Source organism: Hydra vulgaris, chromosome 13 (assembly GCF_038396675.1).
Source record: "Hydra vulgaris chromosome 13, alternate assembly HydraT2T_AEP".
NCBI lineage: Eukaryota > Metazoa > Cnidaria > Hydrozoa > Anthoathecata > Hydridae > Hydra > Hydra vulgaris.
Genome location: NC_088932.1, coordinates 54,332,501 through 54,341,986, shown reverse-complemented (window position 1 = coordinate 54,341,986; position 9,486 = coordinate 54,332,501). Strand labels below are relative to the sequence as shown.

Sequence of the window (9,486 nt, the reverse complement as noted above, 5' to 3'; positions counted from 1 at the left end):
AAAAGAGAAAAAAATAATAACAGTTAGATAAAGAAACTGCACAAGAAAAGAAAAACCATGGAGTAGAATGAGGCTAGACTTGGAACCAACAAGAAGGAATAAAAGGTTCCATTCCTGCCTGGATCCAGGAGGTTACATAAGAAACGCATTTATCATTTATCAGTAAAAATACTCTGATATTTCACAGCTGTTGATAGAATCAGCTTCTCTGAGAGCCCCCGCAGAGTTCAGGAAATTTTATTACCAGCCGGCTTCAGAACCATTTAATTGAGTTCATTAGGAGATAGTTGTAATTATTTAAATATTGTTACTGATTATTCCAAACTTTACTGATCAACTTATTCCATACTTTACTGACTAACTTATTCCATACTTTACTAATCAATTTATTCCATACACTGGGTCATCTAATAGTGATTGAGAACTTTGTAGAATCATATATAGTTTTTGGTTGAACATAGTTGTTACTCGAAAGTCACTTTCAATGTGAGCGTTTGATAATAATTTAATGGCATGTTTTTTTTGTTGGATAGTTTTTTTTTTACCTTAGTTATATTGGTGCTGCACCAAAAAATGTTTGAACAATTAGGATAGAATGTGTAAATGAGAATTATATGTATTTTAAGCACAATTGTTCCAACAAAAGTTTTAATAAAGGTAAACCAATATTTTTACAATTTTTATTATTAATCACGTTGATGTGATTTTTCCAAGTTATGTTTTTATTAAGAATTAAATCCAAGAATTCCATTAAACTCTTTTCACAATGTGATTACCAATAACAAGTTTTTAAAATGTTTTAGAAGGATTTTATCTCTTTTATGATCTTAGTTTTAGTTAAATATAGACAGTTAATTTATATTTTACAATTCAGTTAGTTTTAAAAGCTCAATTTTGAACGTTTTAAACAAAGTTTTTAGATCACTATGGGAATAAAATCAATTTGTTTCATCAGCAATTAAGATATTTAAACCTGATTATTTAAATCGTAAACATTAGAGATTGGCGTTCAAATGTGTAAAAAATCGTGCGCAACGACTCGAGAAATTTTTTTTTATTCCAATTTTTGAGAAGATATTTTATTCCAACATTTAAGAAAATTTCTTGAGCTCTTTGGTTAACTACGATTCAGTTCGAGAAATATTTGCAACAAGTAGATAAATTTCAATAAATTTTTGGCTTTAGTTGTAAAACCTTCATTTTAGTAAACTTTTACTTTTTTGTAAACTATAGCAATGTAAAATATACTATTTTTAATTGTATTCTATTTTATCAAAATAAACAACAATTGTTAATTTAAAAATTTAATTCGTAAAAAAGTCACACTATATTAATTTTAGTGTTTCACTTGATCAATTTTTATCAAATTATCACTTGCATCCGAACTGTTAAATCTCTTAAATCTCTTAAACTTTTCATAAGCAAATCGTTAAACTTATTAGAGATTTTTAGCAGTATGAACTTCTTTGGAAATGTCCCGTGCTGCTGTTATAAAAATCTTCTTTTACCTTTTTTATATCTACTTTGACTATCTTCTGCCTCTTTTTCTCTTTCTCGATTTCTTTGTCCGTCTGTTTTCTTTCCTTATCAGTTAGCAACTTTAAGTTTCTTTTATGCATCGACAGAGGATAGTTAACTTTAATGCCGGTCAGCTTTAAACTTATTTAATTTTTTATTATTTTTTAATTTTGTAAAAAAACTTTTGTTTAAGTGGATCAGTTTCTCATTTTTTATCTCTATTTTTCTGCAGTACAACACTTTTGAAATACCTAAATGCTTTATTTTTATACATTTTACTTAGGTTTAGACTCCATTTATTATCATTAATAGGCCCCTTGTTGTAAACATTCTTTTCAACGAGTTTGATAGACTTTTTCAAAATTTTCGGGCAAAAAACATGGTGTTTTAGTCCATTGATGTTCGTACTGCTGATGAAATGTTTATGGCGTTCATTTTTAACATGTCGTTCATTTTCAACATGGCGTTCATTTTCAACAGTTATCTCATGTTGTTGTAAGAGTCTTTTTTTCTTTAAGTTCATTTTTTCCAACAAAATCGACCTTTAAGGTACTTCTTAAATAATATTTAGGTTACCAAGAACTGAAATCGAAGTCATCACTTTTCATTTTTACCATATTAAACTTTTCAACATTTTTTGAACATTAACAATTCATTTGATTACTTCATGAATTGTGTAGTACCTTTTTACTTTGCTGAGTTTTCTTTTAATTACTCCAAAATCACGATCATTTGGCTTAAAAGAGTAGCCTCTTTGGGCGAAATTAATGACTTCATAAAAACTTTTTTAAAACGCTTTGTTACTGTTAATGCCATTATAAAATGAATGAGAGTGTTGTTCTTATTTTAAAAACAAATATCTCCAAAGAAATGGAGATTTTCAACTTCACTTTTGTTTATATTGTCAATATTGGGCAAACATCATTACAGTCTTTTCCACCATTTCCTTAATAGCAGAAAAAAACATTTTTTTTTGTGAAAGCTCTATCAGCTTAAATTCATGTTTTGTTGCTTTTTTGATGAACGGACATGTTTTTGCAGCGTTGTAAAAGGCGAAAAAAAAAATTACTTAAAAAAATAAAGCAACAAAATTACTAAATATGGCAATTACATTAATGCAAATAAAAAAGTTGACCAAGGATATGTTTAATGAACTTGAAAAAAAAAACTTTTTGAAAGTTCAAAGACGTTTTTTGTAGACCAAATGTGGATTAAATAAATAGATAGCATTTATTTTAATACTACAATTACACTTATTTTGATAACCTATCATAGTGAACTATCAATCATGATTATTATAAAATGCCCTTGCAAGGTTTTTAAGAGCTCTAGGCAATAGCTTTGCCTTCCCAATTGGACGTCCATAGTACGTACCGTTTAGGTCCATTCTTCCAAGTCCAAAATGGTACGTCTTTGAACGTCAAAAATAGTACGTTCTCGGACGTTCATTGGATGTTCTTTTAGGCATGCATGAATATAAAATATTTTCAAAATGGTTAAAAAAACAAAGTTTAAAGTCAATTTTTCAACTTATTCTATAGCTATAATTATTTATTTATTTTTATTTTATTTATTTATTTTTTATTTTTAATTTATTTTTGTTCCATAGTATACATTTTCGTGATTACATAATAAAGATTCGTTAAGATTGAATATACATATAAATATAAAAAAAATCACAAACATAAATAATAAACAAACTTCTGTAATACGAACTGTAAGAAGAACGCGGGAAACTTGCAGAAGACCAAAAGGTCTTATCATCAAGAACCGCTTTGCATTGTCATATATAAATATACGTATAGATATAAAAATATTGTAAATAAAAATATTTACAATATTTTTACGTTAAATTGTTACATTATAATTGTATTAAAGTGTAAGGTAACAATTATACAAACATGTGTCGTTACTTTTTTCTTAATATTACCACATTTATTGCTAACGCAATGTTTGAAATATTAAAGTAAATAAAAAAAGAAGAGTTTATATAAGAAGCTAGCAGTGAACAAATTTAGAAAAAATCAGTAAGTAAATTTTTATACTTTAAAATACTCTTTTTAATAGTTTTTTTAAAGCCATATAAGTTTTCAAGGTTAATAATATTTTGATTAAGTAATAAAAACTTATTCCAGATATGAGGTGCACGATAAGTAATTTTAAATTGCTCAAGCTTAGTTTTGCATGAAGGCTCTAAAAGGGTACTATTTGTGCGCAACAGGTATTTATACTCTGGCTTTTGTTTATAAAGACTATAGAAAATTGAAGGAGTTTTTTGCATTTTACTATTATACATAAAACTTAGAACATTATATATATTTAGTTCAAACAATGTTAGTAAAGACATCTGTTCAAAAAGAGGCTTTGTGTGTTCTTTTTTATTTTTAAAATTAGTTACTCGTATAGGATGCTTCTGTTTACGATAGAGAGGTTCTAGTTTGCTTTTATAGGTACTACCCCATGCTGTATTACCGTAATTTAAATAACTTTGAACAAAGCTATAGTAGATTTGTTTGAGTAGCGGCTTTTTTAATAAATGGCGTGATCGGTATATTATTCCGATACTTATAGATATTTCACTACCTAAATAGGCGATATGTTTATTCCAATTTAGATTTTCGTCAATAAAAACACCTAAAAATTTAGTAACATTATCCCTACTTATTTCTCTATTTTCAATAAACAATTTTGGAAGAGAAGATTCGACTTCTTTTTTTTTATAAGAAGGATGAAATAAAGAAATTTTTGTTTTACTTGAATTAATAGAAAGTTTATTTGCCCTAAACCGTCCAGAAATTTTTTCTAATTCTTGATTCATTTCTACGCACAGTTCGTTTATAATTTTTCCGGAGATAAAAAAATTGCTATCATCAGCAAACATTATAGTTGAAATTCTTTTTGATGCCCGATAGAGATCGTTAACATATATTAAAAAAAGCAAAGGCCCAAGTATTGAACCCTGAGGAACACCACACTTTAATATAGAAGGATTAGAGAGTTTATTATCTCCATAGTATATAGATTGCACACGTTTATCCAAGTAGCTTTCTATCTATTTGTTCGTTCTACCCCTTATGCCATATATGTTAAGCTTTGATAATAATATTTTGTGGTCGACTGTATCAAAAGCCTTAGAGAGATCTATGAATACACCTAATGTAACTTCTCCGTTTGTAAAAGAGTTTTTTACTTCATCAACTAGGTGAAGGATTGGGTGTTCAGTTGATGTATTTTTTTGAAAGCCGAATTGCTTGGAGTAAATAAATTATTTTCTTTAAAAAAAGTATATACTCTATTGTGCATAAATCTCTCAAGTTTCTTAGAGAATGTAGAAAGTATTGATATTGGTCTGTAATTGCCTATTTCACTTGTATCTCCTGATTTAAAAATAGGTTTTACTTTCGCAGTTTTCAGTTTTTCAGGAAAGATACCTTCCTTTAAGGAGTGTTTAAATATTTTAAATAAAGGAACTTTAAGCTCGTTTTAGCAGTTAATTATAATGTTGCTATTGATATCGTCGATTCCGGTTGCATTGTTTCTTTTTAGGCTTTTAAAAGCATTTTTTCATTCATTTTTATTACGATCTAAATATTTATCAAAAGATTTATTCACACTAGGAACTTGGGATGCAAGTTTAGATCCTATATTAACAAAGAAGTTGTTAAACTCATTTGTAATGACGTTTTCATTATCAATTGTTTTGTGGTTGATTTTTATAGTTTTAGGAAAGCACGGTTTTTTAATTTTTGGTCTACCAATAATTTCATTTAATAATTGCCATGTTTTCCTAGAATCTGTTTGACACTTTTCAAGTAGTTTATTATAATAATTAGCTTTAGCGGGTTTTTTAATTTTCTCAAAGAGACTTGCATAACTCTTGTATTCCGATTTTGTTTTATCGCATTTTTTTAAAGGTACTTTATATATAATCGTTGTTTCCGCCTAGATGATTTTTTAAGACCTTTATTGAGTAAATTTATGTCTTTAAATTTAATTGTTTTTACTACTTTGGGGAAGTGTTTATCATAAAGAAATAAAAAAATATCTATAAACGTATCATACATTAAATTGGTATCATTTGAGGATTCTAAATTTGAACAGTCAATATTGGCTAACTCACTTTTAAAGTTAACCTGGCTATCCAAAGAAAAATGGCTCCTTGTGATTGATTTTTTTTTATTTATTTTAATTTTATTTGAGGTATTTATTGAAATAAATATCGGAAAGTAATCCGATATAGATGTTTTAATTACTCCTTTCTTTAAGGAGATTTCAAATAAAGAATTTGTTAGTATATTATTTATTAGTGTTGCCAAGTTTTTTGTAATTCGGGTTGGTTTATTTATAAGAGGAATTACACCAAATCGAAATAAATTATTGTAAAAACTTTGTGTTTCTTTATTATTTTCATAATTTAGAGCATTAAGATTAAAATCTCCTAGGATAAATAAATTTTTTTTTTCTTGTAAGCTTTTCAAAATAATATTTTGAAGATGATTTGAGAATATTTCTGTTGATGTTTGTGGCGGTTTATAACAGCATGATATAAAGGTATTTTTAGAGTCATTGTTAATGATTTCAATAGAAACAAATTCCCTGTCGTAATCAGATATGCATAGGTCGTTTCGTAATTTATACCGCAAACTATTTTTTATGTAAATTACAACACCCCCGCCTCTTTTTTTCGATTTCCTCTGCAAATGCACTCCTTTATAGTTATTTAATGGAAAAAGCGTGCTTTCGTTAAATTCGTCATCAGTTAACCATGTTTTGCTTAAACAAATAATATTAAAAATAAAATTGCTTTCCTCTAAGAATATTTTAAAATTTTCAAAATTTGCTTTAGCACTTCTAATATTAAGATGAACAAGAGAAAGGCTTTCATAAGGTTTAACATCTTTTAAATACTTATTTATTTCATCTGGAAACATGTAAGGTGTTTCCATACTCATAAATGAAAAGTTATCAATAAAGTTTTTGTCAAGGTCATATTTATCAAAATTGTTTTGATCATTTATTTTAAAAACCTTATCTGAAATCTTTTCAAAAAGACTTTCGTATTCAATCGTTTTCGGATTCATTTTAAAGGGTTTCGTTATTGATATATTATCAATAAAAATATTCAAAAAATAAATAAAAATTAAATAAACCGTAAATAAAATAAGTAAAAAATTACTTTTTATTTGTCTTCCACTTGCGTACAATAAGCTTGTCGTGTAATATGTAAGCAAATTTTCCCGATTTTCTTTCAATTTTCATTTTTTCACGCAGTTCCTTTCTTATTTTATTCGTCTCCATGCAGTAATCTTCGTTAATATATATATTTTTTACTTTTAACTTTGAGGCATTTCTTAAAATTTCCTCCTTATCTTTAAAGTCCAATAATTTCAGAACAATTGTTCTGTTCTCTTTTACACCTTTTTTACCAGCTCTATGTGCTCTTTCAATTTTTACATTTTCTACACCCAAGTACTCATTAAATATTTCTTTTACTTTTTGTTCGCTTTCCAGCCAGGTTTCATTATCATCTTCTTTAACTCCGTCAATTCTTAGATTGTTCCTCCTTGTTCTATCTTCAATTTCTCTTAGCTTACTGTTAATTTTTTTGAGGTCAGTGTTGTTATTTTGTATTTCATCATGGTTAGATTTATTTTTTATGAAAATATCTAACGCATTTTTTATTTTTTTTTTCAATAAGGTCCTCATGAAAATTTAGACTAACCTTTATTTCTTCAACTTCTGTTGCCAGTGTTGATACTTTTTTAGCGTTCTCTAAAATATTTTTTTCTACTTTGTCTAACCTTTCGTTTAAGACTTTGGTGTTTGCACTAACGATACTTATAAAGCTGCTTTCTTGTTGTTTTAGCGCAGCTTCCGTCTCTACTTTGTAGTTTGTAAACAAGTCTTTTATCATTTTTTTAATTTCCACAAGTGTAACTGCCATAATATCAATAATATTTATTACCACTATTAATTTAAAAGTTTTTTGATTAATATATATAAAACATTTTTTTGACCTAAGTTATTATATATATATTTTTTTTTCTTTGTAAATTTTATTTAATTATAGTTATCGAATATTAACTTATGGATTAACTATATAGCTCTATAATAATATCTTTTTATTTAGATAAATAAATTTAACAAGTACGGACTATAAACGGTAATCCAATAGGCAAAATATTTTTCCTTCAAAAAGTTTATTTTGTGAGCGATGAGTCTTTATCTAACTTAAAATAGAAATCAATTAATTCGAACTTCTTCATACTAATAATAGAACTACATTCCTTTATTTTTCAATATAAATTTTGTATGTAATAAATTTATTAGATATTTTATACTATAAATTATAGAGATTTTCAAAAATATAATATATTCAAATATATAATATTTTTGAAAAAAAATATATATTCAAAATATATATTTTTGAAAAAAAAATTATATTATATATAATATTTTTGAAAAAATATATATATTCAAATAAATTAAAAATTTAAAAAAAAAGAAGGTTTTTATAATATTAATTTTGAGATAAAGTATAAATTCATTTTATATTTTAAGTTAAATTTAAAAAAACAAAAAAAAGTTTCTTAATATGAATCAAGTTATGAGAGAAATAAAAATTACGAAATAAATAAAAATAAGAAATAAATAAAAGTAAGAAATAAATAAAAATAAGAAATAAATAAAAATAAGAAATAAACAAAAGTAAGAATTAAATAAAAATAAGAAATAAATAAAAGTAAGAAATAAATAAAAATAAGAAATAAATAAAAATAAGAAATAAATAAAAGTAAGAATTAAATAAAAATAAGAAATAAATAAAAATAAGAAATAAATAAAAATAAGAAATAAAAATAAGAAAGAAAACAAATAAATAAATAAAAATAAGAAATAAATAAAAATAAGAAATAAATAAAAATAAGAAATAAATAAAAATAAGAAATAAATAAAAATAACAAAATAAATAAAATTAAGAAATAAATAAAAATAACAAAATAAATAAAAATAAGAAATAAATAAAAATAACAAAATAAATAAAAATAAGAAATAAATAAAAATAACAAAATAAATAAAAATAAGAAATAAATAAAAATAACAAAATAAATAAAAATAAGAAATAAATAAAAATAAGAAATAAATAAAAATAACAAAATAAATAAAAATAAGAAATAAATAAAAAATAACAAAATAAATGAAAATAAGAAATAAATAAAAATAAGAAATAAATAAAAATAAGAAATAAATAAAAATAAGAAATAAATAAAAATAAGAGATAAAAATAAGAAAGAAAAATAAGAAATAAATAAAAATAAGAAATAAATAAAAATAAGAGATAAAAATAAGAAATAAATAAAAAGGGAGAAAAAATGTCTAGTATTGATTTTTATAATATTGACTTATTTGATTAATTACAACAACAACAAAAAAATAATTAAAACCACTGAGAATTATAAAACAATTTTTAAATATAAAAACTTTTAAATTGAGAACAATTTTTAAACAAAAAAAATATTTTATTAGATAAAGTATTAGTTCTTTGCAAATATAGTTTTTCATTTTGTATATGTTTGTAAGTACATAGCTGAATTTATGTTTAAGATTTTGTTTAAATTTAATTGTTGTGAAAAATGTGTATTGTAAGCACTATACTAAAAATGTGTATTGAAATCACTATCGTTGTGTATTGAAGTCACTGTGTGTTGAAATCACTGTGTATTGAAATCACTGTGTATTGAAAGCACTGTGTATTGAAAGCACTGTGTATTGAAAGCACTTTGTATTGAAATCACTGGTATTAAATTTAATTTTTTCAAACTGAAATTAATTGAAGTTATTAATTTGAAAATATTTGAAATCATTGTGTATTGAAAGCACTATCCTGAAAAATGTGTATAAAAATGTGTATTGTGAGCTTATTCTGCTACTGGTAACATGTAACCCAGTAGGGGAGACCGGGGCTAGTTG

The 9,486-nt window shown here is 24.7% G+C and overlaps 1 long non-coding RNA gene across 1 annotated transcript in view; it reads left to right on the top strand.

Moving 5' to 3' along the window:
- The first annotated feature begins 538 nt into the window (after positions 1 to 538).
- LOC136090178 (uncharacterized) overlaps positions 539 to 9,486 on the top strand; it is a 20,708-nt gene continuing 11,760 nt past the window's right edge. The window contains exon 1 of the long non-coding RNA XR_010643227.1: positions 539 to 657. This is a non-coding gene — a long non-coding RNA (uncharacterized LOC136090178). The remainder of the gene's footprint in view (positions 658 to 9,486) is intronic.